A 19,974-nucleotide genomic window follows, 5' to 3' on the forward strand; every position below is an offset into this window, starting at 1 on the left:
TTTTCCCCATGCATATCCTCAATCAACATAATAGAGCCACATTATACGGCTATGCATAGATATGTGCTTTGTTCTCATGTACTGTAACACATGTTCGTCAAGGGACGACTCACTCTAGGAAGGGGGGAAAATGCCGCAGGATTATCATTTGTATATTATTATTATCAACTTTTTTCTTTCCTTCCTTCTTCTTTAAAATAAGTTTTTCACAGCCTCACAAACTCTTAGTTGGCATAATCATGAGCCATACTGACACCATCCAATACCAGAATAAGAGTATGTATATACGGGAGGCTACACTAATTTTGGTTAATTTTTGGCCAGCTAATAATGATTCCAAATAATTTTCTTTTACAAAAAAAAAAAACAAAAAACAATAGAAAATCAACAAACATTGATAAGTCGAGCCAGGAAAGTCGGAATTGACTTTTAAAAGCAAACACCGAAACTTCAAAGCAAGCACTTCGAACATGGCAAATATGGAAAGATTCAACACAAGATGAATTTTGAGCCAACTTCTGAAGGATCAAAACTGCAGATCGAACGCCATTTGTCAACCGAGTGTGTGAGAATGATGAACGGTTTGAACTGCAGGTGATATGAACAACAAGACATGATCAATGGAGGTAAGTATAAATGGGACATTCCGGGTACATTAGGAACATATAATCAAATGGGGCAACATAAGCTCATTTGCATTTAGAGAGAGAGAGAGAGAGAGAGAGAGAGAGAGAGAGAGAGAGAGAGAGAGAGAGAGAGAAAGAGCCACAGGAGCATAGAGTTCCCGGAGTTGTTTTTGCCCGCTGCTACCACCTTGGTGGATCTTACTACACTAGATTTGACAGGTATGATCATTAACCTTGCAAGAGCATGTGTGTATGCCCCATACTGCATCAACAGTGCCAAAGCAACAGATCAAAGCAGTACAAGGTCACAAAATCGACAAACTAACAGGGCCAATGGGGAAGTCCAAAACTCATCACAAACCAAAAATATTTCACCACACTAGATCATAAATAGCTGACAAAATCAGGCAGGATAAAAACAACAGCAAAAAGTGGTGGAACATGGATCGCGATCCATGTTCCTCAAACCCTAAAATCATAGAAATTTCTACAGGAGCAACCATAGAGGGCTAGAAACAACCTCCTATATCTGGTTTTTCAAAATGCATCCCAACATGGATTGTGATCCATGTTCCTTTCTCCCAAAATTAGGGCAAAAGTGGCTCACTAGCTGGGGAATGTAAAAATAGTATTGGTGTTGCAAAATGATTACAAAAAGTGCTCTTAAGATCATCAAATCCTCTTGGATTGCTACTTTCAGTCAACAAATGGTCCTTTGGTCATTTTCATAGGAAAAAGGGTGGGATCCTAGAGAAAAACTCATGAGAGGTCAAATGCTGGGATGCTAGCAAGATCTATAAAGAAAGGGTAACGACAGAGTTCCTGACAAGTTTTCAAATTACTGCTAAATTCAATTGGAAGACTGACACTCTCCTTGGAGCCTATCAACAAGAAAATGTAACTTAAGGATGGTGGTAAGATAAAAAATAAGCAAAGGATTACTTGCAAAATGGTGAAAATTGCAAGAATCAATTTGTCTCCTCAAATGGATTCAATTTCCCATGGACTTTGACATGGAGCTAGGCAAAGCTATAAACTATAGACCTACATCTTCGGGAATCAAGACAATGATAGACCTCAGGCAAAACTTGTGTTCAAAAATGGGTGCAAGGAACATATATGGCCAAAACGGGAAAAACATGACCATAAACTAGGGAATGGGGCAAACTAAGGAAAAACATGTCCAAACTTGAAAATATTTCACCAATGTACTAGGAAAACCTATAGAAACATATGTGCAAAAGAATTGTATCAAAATTCTTCCCAATATGGGTCGCGATCCATGTACCTTTTTGCCCAATCAAAGAAAAAATCAGGCCATCTGACTCAGTATGTTCAAGACAGCCAAGACATGAAGTTTCAAGCCATTTGAATCCAAAATCCACTTCAAAATGCCAAAAATCTCTAATTTTGCAACAGATTTCCAAATTTAGCCCAAGTGTCAAACCATTGATCCAAATCTGAAAATTTTTGGACCAAGGCATCATCTAGATGAACCCTACCAGATGGTATCATGAGATTTCCAAAATGTTGCCCAGCATGGATCGCGATCCATGTACCTCCAACCCTAAATCTAGAGAAAATTGCTTAGTAGCATCCCCTTATGCCCAGGAACAACTTCCCCAAGTTAGAATTTCAAAATTCTTTCCAACATGGATCACAATCCATGTTCCTTTTTTCCAAAATTTATCTTTTACATTACCTCCTTGTGCCTATAGTAATCCTAGATGCACTGGTGAAATTTGGTCAAATTTGGGGTAGTTTTGACAAAGTTATGCTCAAATTTTCATTTTATGGTCAAGTTTACACTTTTTTAGTTCTTATCAATGGCTAAAACCTATTTTCAATGCTAAAATTGACAACAGGATGCCTCGAAGGAAAGCACAAAGGGAGTGAAATGCTGCACCCTATGAGATAACCGATATCTTCTCAAATGAGAAAGCTCACATCACTAAACAGGTACTTGAAGCCATTTTGGCTAACATCTTCATCGAAAGATTTCAGGTAGCAGACAGAGAAATAGTAAAGGCCACAATCTTTCCACAAGAAATGTGGATTTTGCACCAAAAGCCAGAAGTGCAAGCAGGGGGTAGGTGCCTACAGTTAGATAGCTTCTTACGGTTGCCTCCTTGAGGAACGGACTTCAGACGAGCTCATGAACTCATAAGTTCAATTCAGTACAATGAGGAAGCAACTCTGATCGACAAAGATGGGGCAATTGTCAAGGTAAAGATAACATCAGAAATTATCAATGAAGCCCTCCACCTGCCGCAAGGGACGCACAATCTCTTGAATAAGACAAAGGCAATAGATAATGATAAAGCCTTCTTAAAGCAACGAGGCCAGAAGCTGACGTACCAATACTTGATATACTCAGAAAGTGAACTTCCATTGCGCCTTATATTGCAAAACTTCAAAGTGCAGAAGCCACCCAGATATACAGAACCTTTGTTGCACATGGCCATGGTAATGGCAATGGGCTTGGTTGAAGGGAGGGTGGTTAGTTGCAATTTCAACAATTATCTTCTTGACAATATTGTCGAAACAAACCTGAAGGGGAGCCAAAGAAGCAAATCCTACATGAACGGCGGACCCATGCTGATGCGCATTGCCTATCAAGCACTGGGGATGATCGATGATATGCCACCAGCCAAAGCACATATATATGTGATCCACAGATCTAAAACAACAGTAAAACCAAAGGCGGGACCCTCCACCAGGCCAAAACTAGAAGTTAAGTAGACTAGGCAAAGTGCACCTTTAAAAGATTCAGACAGTGAAAAGACAGAGTCGGATGCTCGGAGCAGCCAGGAAGCGGGTCCCAACCAAGAGACACTCCTTCAGAGTATCAGGCTTTGGAGGAGGAGCAGGACAACCAATACACACTTGGATATACCCGATTGAGAAAGAAAGTTGTACACATGGCAGAGGCTATTCCCATTACTCATGCCAGGAGGACAATGGAAGAAGCTTAGGCATTGAGGGAAAGGCTCCACCAACAAAAACATGATGAGAAACAAACCCAAGGAACCGAAGCCGATGATTGAGAAAGAGGAGGAAGATGCAAAAAACATCCCACTGCTACGCAAGCAAACAGCTGCTTTAGAAAGGATCAAGCAACAGAAGAGGCAGGAAGATGAAGAAAAATGGGAGATTGCCAGCACCATGCGGAGTGAATTCATAATGAACTCAAGTAAAAGATGGAGCAAAGAGAAAAATAAGAATCCATGAAGCCACGCATTGATGATCTTGAATCATCTGACGAAACTAACCAAAGCAAAAAAGGAAAAAGTAACTCGCAAGGGGAGGAATAACAAGACACACAGGACCAGCAAGGTCAAGACTTTGGTTCTCCCAAGGACACTGGGACACCTCCAGCGACTGCACGAAAAGGGAAAGAAAAAATTGAAGGCTTGCCAGAGCAAGTGCAGAGGAAAGGCAGTCAGAAAAAAAAAACAGATCAAGAAAAGGAGGCCAACCAAACAAAGCCCACCACAACCTCTGCTGATCTAGGACACCAGAAACAGAAACAAAAGCAAATGGATGAGGCTGAACAATCGGATCAGGTCCAAAAAGGCTAGCAGAGGCCACAATCTCCTCGAGCACAAGCGGAAATGGAGGAGGGCACGGAGATAGTCAAGTACTCTGACATTGACACTCACTTAGAGCAGATCAAGCTACAGTTTCAATGTCAAAGGGATCTTTACAATCTGCGAGAGCTAGTTAGAAGATACAAAGAAAGAAGCATCCAAGACGGCAGTAGAGTCCTTGTAGCTAAAGCAATAAATAGAGACACTAGAGAAGGCACAACTCCAGGCACGATCGGAGTTGCAAAGAGAAAAAGAAAATGCAGTCTACTATTACAAGGAAGTGCAATAGTTTAACGAGGCAAACTTCGCACTACAAGTCAAGCAGCAATGTCTTGAGGAGGAGCTCACCAAAGAAAGAGAACAAAGTGAGAAGCTGCAAAGCTCGTATGTTGTGATTAGTAGATCTCTAACTCAACTTCTGGCCATACAAGAAACCCACTCCTCCTCAATGAAGACTGTAGGATCTACCTCCTTAAAGCAAGAAATCAAAGATTTGAAAGAATCCCTGACTCAAGAAAAATATGACAGATAGATCATGATAGCAGGACAAAGGGCCATACAACAAGCCAAGGACGAGGAAATCGAAGATTTAAAAAAGCAGTTGGCTGAGGCAAGAGGGGACCTAGCAACTCTGAGAGAAAATTAGATAAATTATTAGGAGGCCCCAATGGAATTTGTGTAGGAAGGAGGATTTGAACCTTCCACATCTGAGGCCCATCAAGCGGAGGTGCCCACTACCATCATGGGAAAAGGAACACAGGAATCTGTAGGTCTAGCCACTACATCCTTCGGAGTCGGCAACGGACAAAATTCAGCACTGGATCTCAAAAGTAAAGGACCTCTTGCATAAAGCTTATATGCAGTATGAACTGAAGGTGCTGGAATTGGTTGCCCTCCTCATGGTTACTCCAGATGAGGTAGTAACAAATCTCAGGCATGAGATGATTGCCCTACCACCACTGATGTGGCAAGAGCTTCGGTTAGAGCAACAAAAAATGCTCCCCGAACTTAAACCAAACTGTAGAGGGGACTATAGGGAGGTTCTTGCCTCACGGCACTTCAGATCCAGACGATCATTGATAATCAAACCCTCTGGTAGAAGAAATGGTTTGATCAAAGGCCAAAAGATCTGCCAGCCCGACACATTGCCTATCAAAGTACCCTCAGTAATAATCCCTTTAGAGAGATGGCCACCAAAGTAGAGATTGAAGCAAGAGCTTAGAAGTTCAAAAACCTCACTGCAACGCTTGAGAGAAGGCAGTAGACTCGCTCACAGACGGCTTGCACGAGGACGCACAACGAATAGGAAGGGGGGAATGTTTGGTAGATACAGGCATATGCACATCAAACCCTATAAACACTCACTAGATTTTTCAAAGAAAGCCATGTAATTCATCCTATGATGAGTTGTAATTGTGATGTAATTAGACAATACCCTCTCTACCTCTCCGAGTCTACACCCTTGTAAGAGGCTGGATGGCCGTGTGAAAGCTCCCTAAACTTTTAAGTCAAAACCCTTAGTTTGTAAAGAGATATCATTAGCTTGAAGATTTGAAAACGTGCACTGTGGGAGCCTCTTACTGCTACAAATTATAATCCTCTTTTCTCTTGGACTGGTAATCAGAATTCACTTCCAAATAGCACATTGCATTCCTTGTCTCTTTCTCTATAATCTAAGTGTAATCATTTTCAATTCTGCTATTGTTCGTGATACTTTGTTTGTGAGCTAAATGCATTGATTTCAAGATTAAAATGGTTGTTTTTTTATGTTTTGACCATGGATAAGTGTTTCTATGCTTAAGGAGGACCTTTTAGAGTACTTCTGTTTCAGTTTTCTGCACATTATTTGTGATGGATCGTGATTTATGTACCTTCCTAGATGGTGATAGAACTCGGTAGGATTGAGCCCTTAGGTGTTGTGATACCTCTCCTTAAGTTTTGTTGCATTCTGAATTCATTTGGATGCCGAAATGGCATGATGACCTAGAGCGGTGCGATTAAATGCATATGGATTGCCTGACTAGGAAGTGGTTGATTTGCTTTTGTAGTAGATTGAGTAGACCTCTTAGTTCACTTTGGTGAGATTGACACTCTCATTAAGTCTCCGTGTCCCATCCCGAGTCGCTTCCTTGCATATTGGTAATCAGAATTCACTTCCGAATAGCACATTGCGTTCCTTGTCCCTTGCTCTACAATCTAAGTGTAGCATTTTTAATTCTGCTGTGGTTTGCGACGCTTTGTTTGTGAGCTAAATGCATTGATTTGAAGGTTAAAATGGTTGTTTTTTGATGTTTTGACCATGGATAAGTGTTTCTATGCTTAAGGAGGACCTTTCCGAGTACTTTTGTTTCATTTTTCTGCGCAATTTTTGTGATGGACCGTGATTTATGTACCTTCCCAGATGGTGATAGAACTTGGTAGGATTGAGCCCTTAGGTGTTGTGATACCTCTCCTTAAGTTTCGTTGCATTCCAAATTCGTTTGGATGCCGAAATGGCGTGATGACTTAGAGCGGTGCGATTGAATGCATATTGATTGTCTGACTAGAAAGTGATTGATTTGATTTTGTAGTAGATTGGTAGCCCTCTTAGTTCACTTTAGTGACATTGACACTCTCATTAAGTCTCCGTGCGGCATCCTGAGTCGCTTTCTTGCATATTGACATTATGTAAGTACAAAAGAGCTATGCTGCAGACCTCCGTCGCTGCGACCTACTAACATTCCTCTCTTTACATTGAGTTCTTTGCACCCTCATTTGTGATTACATCCATAGTTGCATCGTTGGTAGCACTCTATGGCTTGCAATGTGTGTTCTCCTCCATATACACTTCCATGTGGTGTCTATGGAGGAGAACACACATTGCACTCTATGGCTTGCAATGTGTGTTCTCCTCCATAGACACTTCCATGTGGTGGTAAAACACAGTAGTAGATATAACACAATAAAAAATATCTCTTTGAGATCTTGCATCAAAGTTCTCAGAGCTCAAGTCACCATACATGTGCTCCTCCTTTCTTTCTAATTTCCTAAAGAATTTTGAGAGAGATGCAATTGTAACCCTAAGGGAAGTGACCATAACCAGTTTTTCTTTGCCCATGAGTGAGAATTCTTGTAAAGGATATATGAATCCTCTCAACTCCATTGAGTGATTTGGAAATTGGTCTAATTTGTGACATGGCAGTTTTACTTTAGTCCATTTTGTCATGTATAATTCACGAGAACTTGTTTGGACATTGTTTTGATGTGCTCCTCTAAGCATAGTATAAATTTTGACAACTCATTTGTTGTAACATGTGTTCTTTGTGCAAAGTATTTGGTACACTCCTCTCAATTCCTTGATTTGCCTTTATTTTTGTACAAATGTTGCATTTAGTAAATGTGCAAATTTTTGATAAAGAGAATTTTTTAAACACTATGTTCCATAGTCTTGAGAAGATCGGTTGTGAAAGTGTCTTGTATTGTAATGAAACCAATGTGTCATTTATTTCATGTAGCATATCCATTTATTTGTACATGAATGGTAGAACTCATTGGGTCTCACGAGTCCCATGCATAGAAGTTTTGGACTTCTGTGGCATGTGGTCCACATTATTATCAATGAACCCCTGCATAAGTGCTTCTGACATCTCCATGAGTGTCATCCATTGTGTAGAAATTTTGTTTGTATGTGTAAAATTGATTTTCCTATGCCATAAATCATGTGCCATGTTTTATTGCAAACTTTTTCCCATCAAATGAAAACTCAAAGTAGTCCCCATCTTGATCATGTTTATAGGCCAAGCTCATACAATCTAGTTTATATGTTTCACTAACTTGAGTATCTCCATCCCCAAAAGTCTTACCTTGCTTGCATAATTTTGGATCTATCTCCAATCTAAAAACATCTTTGCTCACAAAAATCTATGAATTTTCACAACTGTAGTTTTCCTACTCAATGTAGGATTCTTAATTCTTTTTTTTGAACCCTAACTCTATGGACATGGTTTCTTTTCTTTACCACCCCATCTTTGATATTGTAGTTTCTATTCATGGCATCTTGATTTCTCTCATTCTTAGTTTGAAGAAGGAATCCTAGTTCATTGCTACCATTTCCAACTTCTATACTATTGTTATGAGCATTGTCATCATCCTCATCTTCATTGGACAAAGAATCTAAATACTCAAGAGATCAACATTTTCTCCATTGTTTCATCTTGAATTCCATGAATGTGTAGAAGATCACGTGTCTCTTAAGGATTCACCATTCTCAAAAGTGATTTTTCTGCTAACCAAACTTGTTACATCTATTACACAAGGTTTTGATGGGTGTAAAGAGCCTTCAATCATGCTACCCATGTTAGTCGATCTCTTGTATTTTTCCACAATTGATGGCTTCATATGGTTGGACTAGAAATACCACACCTTCAACAAGTTTTGTGGATCTAGTATCATCCCATAGGATGCCACTTTTCTCTTTCCATCTCTATCTATCTATAAGTCTATCTTCTTAGTCAATATTAGGTTCCTTAGTAATACTTTATCTTGCAAAAATGTTGTCATATTTCATGGCAATGCTATTTAGTGGCCATTTGATGATACTCCAACTACTTGACCCATGCTTTTTTCATCCATTATTGCAAATGGTATTAAGAATGTATCATCAAATACCTCAAGTCCATGTATAGCCACACATCATACACTAATAAATTGAAAGACACATCTTTGCAATGGATCAATGGAATGAACAACTCCATGTCGTTTCCTTGTACAATTTCCACAAGAAACACTGAATGACCCTGTTTAAGTCCCTTTGTCCCCTACAAAGATCAAAAGAAGAACGAGTCACTATCAATATAGTTTTATACATTGAATTTTAGGCTTAAAAGTTTTGTTTGATTCTTATGAGATGTAACATGGCACCTTGTCACCAGTTGAATTATTAAAGAACAACTTTTGCTGCCTAAAACATACATCAAAGGCTTGTACTAAAGCTTGTCATGGCTTCCAAGTTATTGGCTCAAAATTTGGGTTGAGCCTCAAAGAATATTCATGGAGCTACACATCAGTGTATTTCCATCTAGTGTGGTTGCACGATTTAATTTAAGGCTCAAACTCAAGTTTGATCTTGATGAGTCAAAGAATTCTCATTCAAGCTCATAGTTCGAGCCGCGGACTAGTTAAAGATTTTTTTGGGAGAGAACTCCTAAAAATATGGACATGATAGTAGTATTTGGCTAGTCACCTTCTTATAAATAATGTATGGATCCAAGACTTCAATTCTCCACATTCTCTTTTGACTGGATCTTTTTGTTTCTTGGCCATAGGGATTTGGGCGTGGCCGCAGTGCGCGGGGGGGGGGGGGGGATAATGTATTGGAGTGCATGACATACTTCCCAAATTCTATGAAACCTCTCCCTAGTTACTTATGCATGCCTAGAGTTCTCAAATAATACACATGATATTATTATATGGACCATGGCTGCCATTCTACACATGTTCCAATTGCAACAAGAGATGAGTCAAAGAAGCCTCTAAAAGGAAGCATACAATTCTTCACTTGAACTTTTCCTTGTAGCCTAATCCTCAATCTCTCTCATGACTCATCTATGATAGAAGCATAAATCTCTAGCCCAAGCCTATATAGTAGACAATCATTGTAGTCATCATCATATCAATAATCAAATCCTACTATGCTATTTTCTCTCCATGAATGGCTCACTTGTATTTCCACCATAGCTCAACAATTGGTACTAGATCTTTGAGAGTGATTAGCATTGTTGAGTTATGGAGGAAACACAAGTGAGCCATTCATGGAGAGAAAATAACACAGTAGATCTTGATAGTTGATATGATAAAAATGAGTACAATGGTTGCCTGCTAAATAGGCGTGAGGTAGAGATTTATGCTTACATCTTGGATGAGATATGAGAGGACCCAATGATTAGGCCAAAAGGAGAAATCAACTTTCAAGTTGAGAACATATTTAGGTCTATGTCAAGTTGTGATAGTTTTGGTAGAGAGTGGAGAGAAAGGAGAGTGGAAGGTGAAGGGTCACAATCCCATATGCAATGTAGTAGTGTATAGCCTGGTGTAGAGAGGCCCATTTCTGAATGTAGTAGTGTATGGCTTGGTATAAAGAGGCCCACTTCTCAATGACAGTTCATCCAAGTTTGTTCTTTGAGTACAATGCTCTTCTATAAACTTGTGATCACCTTGCACTTGACTCAAGATTGTGTTTATGAGTCCAAGCTAATCTATCTTGGAACCTTATTCGCTTGAGTCATATTGCTTGCTCACACACACACCTCTCTTGTGCATACACCATGGTAGAATGTAGGATCCATACAGCCTAGTTCACCTTGATCTCGATTCTATAATGTATTATCATAGACATGATTGCTAGGGTTGGATAGCATCTTGAGTTGGGCATTAAGAGAGTCTCCATAACGCTTATATCTTCATTCTACTTATCTTAATTAACCCCTTTTATAGAGCATAAGGATTTGATTGGCTCCTATTATCCAAGACAACACTGGAATTCGATTTCGAGTCACTATCAATCTCCTCCAAGTGCAAGGTTCGAAGCTACTCTCACAGAGAGAGATTTGTGGGCCCACACCCCTTGGATTCAAAGTCAAATGTGCTAACAACTACCAGAGCTGATTGTAGAATTTGCAAGCATAAAAAGCACTAAGACAAAGTGGGACTGCAAGGACAATCGAGAGTCCAAAGGGCATAAGGAATGGAACTACAAAAAATTTGCAAGCATCAGAAGCAAAAAGGGAGCTACTGCGATACGCACGATTTGAATTCAGATGGCATTCACTCTTGGCATCGTGCAGGGTTCAAGTCCTCCTACTCTTTGGTAGATTTGATGGCCTCTGCAGACATAGAAGTCTCCTGATTATTCACATTATCATCAATAGGTTTATCGATCTTGCGGGGCCTTTCCTCTACATTTGGAAGCGATAAAGACCTTTCAGACATGTGATGGTAGAAAAGAGGCATCAATAGCAACACACTAGCCTCGACATTGGGCTTAGCTGCGATCATTTTCTTAAAGGATTCCTGGACACCCTCTCAAGCTTCGTATACTCGACAATAGACGACCTTCAAGGCTTTAAGCAGTCTGCGTGCTCCAAGGCCACTGAAAACCCTCGACCTTGCTGTAATGTTACAAGTTTTTCTTTAACATTAAAAAACCCATTTTAAAAAAAAATTGTTTTTGGCAAAGCATTGGTTCCCATAAAAGGGGGAAGCTGGCAAAAGTGTACGGGGTTTAGACACTGCTAGTGTGATTGTGTGCTTGGTGAGACTGCCCATTATTTTTGTGTGCTAAATTTAGCTTCGAAAGGCTCTCATACGTACACTTAGATGCCGCTCTTGTGCACAAGAAGTATGACATTTGTGTTGATTATGGAAAAGAAATGAAGAAATTGTAGCATTGATGCAAGGCACAAGATCGAGCCAGGAAATGCAAATCCAGTATAGGCAATTTGGCTCCAACGGAAAGGGATTGTGTATTTTTCAACCAAGGAGAATATAGAGGAGGAAGAATGACAAGAGGAAGAGGTAGAGGCCGGGAAAGAGGCAACAAACATTTTACATGCCACAGATGTGGACAACCAGGATACTTTGCTCGGGATTGCTCTCAATAGAAGGCAAATTTCATTGGAAGAGAAGAAGAAGAAGAAGAGGAAGAGGCACGAGCTAGGATCAAAGCCTCTAGGATTGAAAATTTGTTTTAATAATGTTGTAAACACCCCCCATGTATGTGTGGGCACATGTGAAGACTTGGGGTAACCTAAAGGTATAGGGAGATTCGGGCTAGGTTATAGAAGTTTGAGGCACTTTTTTTGGACTACTCAATGTAGGAGTAAGGGGATTAGGAAAGCTCAAAACCATAAGTGGATTTGTCAAGATTCAAACTGTGTCCATATAGTGCTGGAGGAATCTGGGGCACCATGTGCGGGCTATGCTACTAGGGGAGTAGGCATATAGGACATGGAAGTGCAAAGATTGAATCTTTGAGGGGGGGTGTTGAATTTTGTGTCAAGTTGTGACAGTTTTCGAGAGAGTGAACAAAAGAAAGGACAATGGAAGGTGAAGGGTCAGAATCAATATGAAACGTAGTAGTGTATGACATGAACTTTCTCAATGAAAGTTCATCCATGTTTGTTGTTTGAGTACAATACTCTATTTATGAGCTTGTGCTCACCATGCACTTAACCCAAGATCGTGTTTATGAGTCCAAGCTAATCCATCTTGGAACCTAATTCTCTTGAGTCATATTACTTGCTCTCTCTCTCTCTCTCACACACACACACACGAAACACACACACACACACACACACACACACACACACACACACACACACACACACACACACACACACCTCTTGTACATACACCATGGTAGAATGTAGGATCCATCCAGCCTAGTTCACCTTGATCCCGATTCTCTAACAGATCCCGTATGCATCCTTTTAGATGCTGCTTTGACTCATCTCTTGTTTTCATATGCAATTGGAACATGTGTAGAAACACCCATGGGCCATATAAAAATCCCGATTCTCTAACAGATCCCATATGCATCCTTTTAGATGCTACTTTGACTCATCTCTTGTTTTCATATGCAATTGGAACATGTGTAGAAACACCCATGGGCCATATAAAAATGCATGGGTATTATTTAGAAAATCTAGGAATGCATATGTGGCTAGGGCGAGGTTCCATAGAAGGTGCAAAGTATGTCACACACTCCAACAATCCTCCCCGTGTGTGTCATTCATGGAGCACTCGATGAAATACAAATTTGGTCCTCCCCTAGAGAATTTGAACAATGGTGTGTAGGAAATAAAAAATCTATTCAGAGAATTTAACAATAGGAATAGATGTAAAAACCTCCCCTTGACGAGTTTATTCCATCAAGGTTTTGGCTACAAGGTGTTGGTGCTTCACAGTATGTCATCGATGTAGCAAATGTTGGCATCGTCATCTTCGTTGTGTCAGAATCTTCAGATGCCATATTGACTTTGCCTTTGTTATTAGGTTTCTTTTTCATATTAGAAACAAATTGAACTTATTTTTTGGGCCTTTTAAGGGTGCCACATCATCAAAGTTTCAAAAAAGAGAGCAACCTGTTAAACCGGGGGTTTCTAATCACCGAGCAAAAAAAATCGAGCGAAGACAAATCCGAGCAAATTGATACAAGAGCAAAAATGGTGAAAGGGAAAAAAATATGGCATGCACATTACTTTCACTACCACAAATCTTACACTCAATCGACAAAAAAATGAGATTTTAGAACCATTATGAAAATTGAATACTCGACACACAAGCAATCTCATACTCGAAACATGTATAGTTTAATTTCATGTGGAATATCTCCTCTCAAAAGTAGTCCATCAAAATTTTGGCACCTAGGTTTTACAAACAAATCAACACACAACCTCGTAAGCCTACGATGCTATCCGCAAACTTCCTACAGCTTGAAACAACTACACTTTTGTAAGCAATCAGAAACAAGTGCCTAAAGCAAATAGAAACAAGTGAACTCTCTCTCTCCTCTCAGCTTCACAGTTCAACATACTTGAGATCCCCTTCATTTCCCCTTGCCAGCTTGGCATTGAAATGGTGGAGGAAATGAGAGCAGCAAGCTGTGGATGCACCCCCACTGCAACTACATCGATGTCGTATCCAGTGGCGATGATAAAGTGATGTGCCCAATGCATGATGAGCTCAAGCATATCCAACTGCCTCATGACCATCTCAACAAGATTCTCGAGGTATGATTTTTCTATTGCTCATGTGAAATAGGTAGATGTTTAGCGGTTGCTTTGCTAAGTTGCTCATTTACAGATAGCGACATTCTTTAAGGGAAGCTTGGAGGTGCAAATTTCTTGCCTAAAGGGTCTATTGTGATTAGTAAATAGAAATGATATGACCTAGAGTCAAATGCAAGTTCTTCTGCATAGGAAAGGACCAAGTCTCAGGTGTATTTGCCTGCTACATGCAGATATACAGTCATGAAGCAACAAGTTCATAAATGCTCCTATATTGTGAGTGCTCTTACTGTTGAAAACAAGGCCATGACACAACTAGAGAATCATCTAATTCCAAGAGATCCAAGCCGATATTGAAAGAATCTTTTAGTCCTAGCTCACATAACGAAGATTTACAGCTTACAAAGCATGCCCAATCTTTGTGGTTGCTCTCTAGGCACTCACAGACACAATAAAAGAGAAGAGAGGTGCAAATTTAGTTGACCTTCCAAGATCTCTCTCTCTCTCTCTCTCTCTCTCTCTCTCTCTCTCTCTCTCTCTCTCTCTCTCTCTCTCTCTCTCTCTCTCTCTCTCTCTCTCTCAGAGTGTCTCTCTCTGTGAGGATTTCTGTTGGAGAAAACTCTCTCTCTCTCTCTCTCTCTCTCTCTCTCTCTTGCCTATCAAAAATCTAATTCTTCACTTGTTTGAGGGGATAGCAGGTAAGATGATTCAAAGAACCATACAAGATGCAAGACCACAACGTGATGGAAAAAACGATTGAAATGTAGAAGGCCATAAATTAGTGCCATATAGGATTGTGATATTATTAATCATTCCATGGTGCACAAGTTGGCAAGATGGAATAAGATCAGACATGAATGTCATCTAGTATGCAAGAGCTCCTTTTTTAAATCACCAGCCACTTCCTGAGCGTAGGTCTTGTTACAATAGCAAATGAAACTACGATGCTATACTTCTTTCACTCGACCAAAATGATGTATCTTTTCCAGTTTTGGAAATAGTAGAAAGAATGTCCTCTAGCTTGAAGTTCCATTTCCCAGTACGTATCTACCCTTCCATGTTCCCAAGCACCCTGTTCACTGCACCAACATGACCTTGGTGAGTCATTGCCACTTTCAATTCAATTTTCTGTGTTAGGTTGCAATGTCCAGTCCGTCTCTCTCTCTCTCTCTCTCTCTCTCTCTCTCTCTCTCTCACACACACACACACACACACACACACACACACACACACACACACACACACAAATGGTGACTCGCATCAAACAAGGTAGGAAGGAGTTGAGGGCAGAGTTTTCTGCATTCCAAAGGAGGAGACAATGATGACGCCGTGTGAGCTCGCCGCAGGTAAGCCTTTCTTCCACCCGCCTCAAGTGGCTCCCAATATTGTTGCCGCGTTGATGGCCACCATTTTAGCAAGAAGTTCGCCTCAAAAGACAATAAAATCAGCCTCTGGGAAGACGAGCTCCTGCACATGCGCCAATTCCCGCTTCTCACGTGTTTCTTGAGCTCCTTAGCCATCATTTGGCCACCCACTACTGGTGCAGGCTCGACCTGGTCGTCGTTGCTGCAATTTTGCATTTTTTGCAACTATGAGGTGAACATGCTAAGCTGTCTCCCTCGTCCGTGCCACAAATTGTCGCCAGTGCCCCTTTCTCTATGGCTCCCTGGTCTACTGCTACAACCAGTCCGTGCCAGCACGGACTAGTTGCAGCAGTAGACCAAGGATGTATTGTAGCATGCCTAGCTGGAAATGCTGCATATGGCGCCGGTAGTTTCTTTGTAAAAAGACCTTAATGAGCATGAGGTTGAGTTTGGGTTGGGCAACACAAAAGCAGTGGTGGTGGTGGACATGATACCAGAGGTGAACACAATAGCTCTCGCAGAAGAGATGATGATGAGCTCTCACGATTACAGCGGGCGAGAGATGGGAACTGACGAGTAGAACAAAGCGGACACCATGTCGGAAGACCTAGCACTGATCATGGTGTGGAATATGTTAGTGATGGTTGAATTCTCAGCACGATGCCCATAACCTTGCAATTGCCTCGAGCTGTTGCACCACAAAACCATAGCTGCTCGGTGCAAAACCATAGCTGCTCAGCTTGGTTTCTACGTCTTTCAACCCCTTGCCATGATTAACTGGTTGCCCCAGATCAACGCTCTAAACTTTCGTGTTGGAATCGAAACACGATTGTCACTCTACAAATGGCGATTCGCATCAAATTACACATCGCTAAGATATCTTCTCATAGCTCCCTCGTCTATTGCTGCAACCACTCCGCGTCGGTGCGGACTGGTTGCAGCAGTAGACCAAGGATATATTGTAGCATGAGATGCCATATGCAGCGTTTGGAGAGCTAGGGTAGTTCTTTTATGAAAAAATCTTTAAAATGATATGTTGGCTCAAGAGTCATTAAACTAAGAGTTGCGTCCCATGTAGGCATGTAGGCAATGCTCGGGAAAATCATTTCTTGAAACAGACGAAGTTATATTTTTCATACTTTTAGAGTAGTTTTCTCTATTTTGAGGTGGAATTTTATCATTTTCCTTGCCCTCATCAACAGAAATTTCTAAAATTGAAACTGGCATGATATTAATCTGAGACACATTTTTCATGAACACTCGTTGCAGGACATGCAGACCATGCTCTGTAAAAAAGGTATGGGATGTTGGGAGACACTCAAATATAGCCAGTTTTGCAACGTCTTTTGTGAAGCATTGTGGAGCACTGGAAGTTTTGCCTATTTTTGCAAATTTTATGGTGATGTAGTGCTTCAACAAGCCCTCGTAACCATTGCACGCACTCCAAGAGACTGCAATGCTTTAGTGGTTCCAACCCCCGTACCTCCTACAAAAATTAATTGATGGGCAATTGGACAGGATGGGGCTCTCATAAACTTATTTAATCTAGCTTGTCTGCAAACGAAAAGGAAAGCTCTCAAATGTTAGGTACTCTCAACTACTGAGTGATTAAGTTTTGCTCACTAGTGCTTAGGCCCTTGCTTGGGGTTGCAAACCTTCTACTCTGAGATACATTTTAACACTTTGATTAAGTTCTACCTATAGGAGAGTGAATGCTAGAGCCCTACGCTAATGGTGTAGATCACTATAGAACACTATGCTATAAGCACCTTGGGAATCATTTGATAGGTTGGGAAAGTGCCCTTGGAAGAATTTTGGAGATTATACATGGAAATGTATTCCAAGTAGATAATACAGATGAAAAGTGCTAGAACAATAGACATAGGTGCCTTCAACTTATCACATTGAACACTTGAACATGGGAAGACTTGTGATATGGATAGTCTAGTTGATGAAGGGACTTGCTCGATTATTTTGTTGCTCAAAAATTCTCGCTCGCTAATTTGTATAACCCGTTAAACCCCTCTAAATATTGCTCAGAATCCCATGAGATGGCCTATCATTGGAAAGCTCTTGAAAAATGGATTCTAAATAGCCAAGGTCCAAAGAGTTTGGATCATTAAAATTTATGCCATTTTTTTCAATCAGCTACGTGTTGTTATCATTAAGGTAATCTAAAATCACCTTTTTCTAAATTTATATGGAGGCAATGTCTGATACATGCATGCTATATATCAATAGATAGCATTTGAAGAGTACATTTTAAATATGCAACCTCCAAAAAATTTGGATCTTATTTATAAAAAAATATATATCCCCACTTTTTGAAAGCTGTTCCACATCAACAATTCTTACAAGGCCCAAAAACGAGCTCAAATTTTTTGTAATGATCTCTGTCTTAAGAGTTGCTTCTGCTTCTTGTACGAGCATCTTTGTTTTTATTAAAATAGAACTTAGATGAGTGTGTTATATTTCCACATATGTTGCATGGGTTGATCTTGTAGAAATCCTTTGACAAATGGTTATATCTTTACAGTGTTGACACCTATTTGCTACTTGTGATTGCAAATGCTCCATTAGAGATTCTTTCAGCGTTTTTGTCATGCTTCTTCCCTTCCTCTTGTAATAAATCTATGACACTTTCAAATCTTGGTTACTTTTCTTTAAGAAAAATGAAAATTTGATTATATTCTTTAGGAAGAGATTTAAGAAGAATCGCTATTTTATCTTCTTCACAACTAGTGCTTCTATGTAAACTAATTGTGTGCAAATACTCTTTAAGTTAGTTATTATATTGGAGAGATCTTTCCCTCTTTCATCAAACCATACAATTGTATTTTTAATGAGAATTCACAGTGTTTTGCTTTAGTACCAAACATATTTTTAAGTGTTTGCCAAGCATTGAGTATATAGTGTAATGGAATTGGCCTATTTAACTTGAGAGTAGCGAAAATTAATGAGAGTACTTTTGAGAAATGACTTGTGAGCATAGCGGGTGAACATGGTTGAAGATAGCAACATAATAATAGCAATTAGTTAACTTGGCATGAGCAATACTTTTGCAAGAGAGAGAATTTAGAGAACATGACAACAATTGAGGACCTGATTATGTGGAGCCGGTCCACCCTCCAATAGGCATTTGCATTATGATTTCTCCCATTAAGAGAGACTTGTTACAATACAATCTTTGTGTTCCTTGTGACCTAGGTGATGCAATGAAGATGGAAAGCTTCATGCATCACAAGCATAACATAAACTTGAAGAAAGCTTTAACTATCCGAAGCCTCGGTCCCAAGACCTCAAACACCTTTGAAGGTGGAGAGAGCTAGCAGCGAATGAGGGTAGGGAAGAGGAAGAAGAAACATTTTATAGGAGAAAGAATTAGTTCCTCACTTATCATAACTCTTGTTGATAGCATACATAATAGCATAGTAATGAAGAAGAAGGAGGTGGCAAGATTAAGCATTGAAGCATGGCTCTTGGTTGGATTTTCACTCCATAGACAAGAGTGTTGGTGTAGGCTCTCAACCTCCACTTGCTTGGAGAAGGAGAGGGAGCTCTTGCACTTTGCATAGCACACAATGAGAGTGTTTGTGAGTGTGTGTGGGTGAGTATACCCCCTAAGAAACCCCCTAGCTTGCTTGGGTCCAGCCCCCCTTGTAGCTCATGCTTGAAGCTCATTGGACTCCTCCAGGCCTAGCCAATCATAAGAAGTAGGCATTACAAGCAGCAAGGGTAGCCTTGAGACATGTGTCCCCCTTTCCCCTTTGAGAGAGAGGCTAGATAAATGCTAAATCAATTAATTAAATCTCCCAATTTATTATTGGACCCCTTGGGTGGCCAACCAATAGGCTTCAGGCACACCATGAGGGAAACATGAGAAGGAACTTGACAAGTGTCCCGTTTGCTTTCTTTGTACCATGCATGCCTTGTGTGAGTGTGTGGGTGTTCTCTCTCATCCCCCCTCATGTGGGGCTCGCCCCCTCCTTGTAGGGATTGAATCTTTGACTTTTTGACACATCAAGCCCCTCATACATAGGCCCATTCCCACCACAAGCTTGGCTCTTAAGCACTTTAAGCCTCGGCTGGGTTCACACCTCAAGTGCAACCCTAGCATCTCAAGCATGTGAAGCACCTCAAGCATCTCAATCATTAAGCACCTGAATCATCATGCACCTCAAGCACCTTAGTCATCAAGCATGACAAGCAGGACAAGCATCTTGAGCTGGGTCGGGTTACCGCGCCTCAAGCTCAACCCTAGCTTACCTAAGGTCAAAGGACTTTAGGGTAAGGCTAACCCTAAGGTCTTATGCTCCATTGGTTAGCCTTGCTCTGTGATAGACCATCTTTCATTTGGGCCCCTTTACCATTGGCCCCGTGTTGAGATAGATCTATAAGCACATGTCTATATCTTAACACTTGTTCCCGTTTATTTTCCCACATTAAGGGATCAATTTAATATGAGAAAATTATTTGGGTTGGTTAGAGATTAGATATTAGATTTTATGACATTAACTCTCTCTTGAAATCATAGTCGTCCTCGACCATGAGGGAGAAGTCGTAAAGCCTTAGTCATTAGTCGATTTTACTTAGCGGGTAGAGGATCCCTTTTTACCCTACGACATCTTTC

Source organism: Adiantum capillus-veneris, chromosome 19 (genome assembly GCF_014529385.1).
Source record: "Adiantum capillus-veneris isolate H3 chromosome 19, ASM1452938v2, whole genome shotgun sequence".
Classification (NCBI taxonomy): domain Eukaryota; kingdom Viridiplantae; phylum Streptophyta; class Polypodiopsida; order Polypodiales; family Pteridaceae; genus Adiantum; species Adiantum capillus-veneris.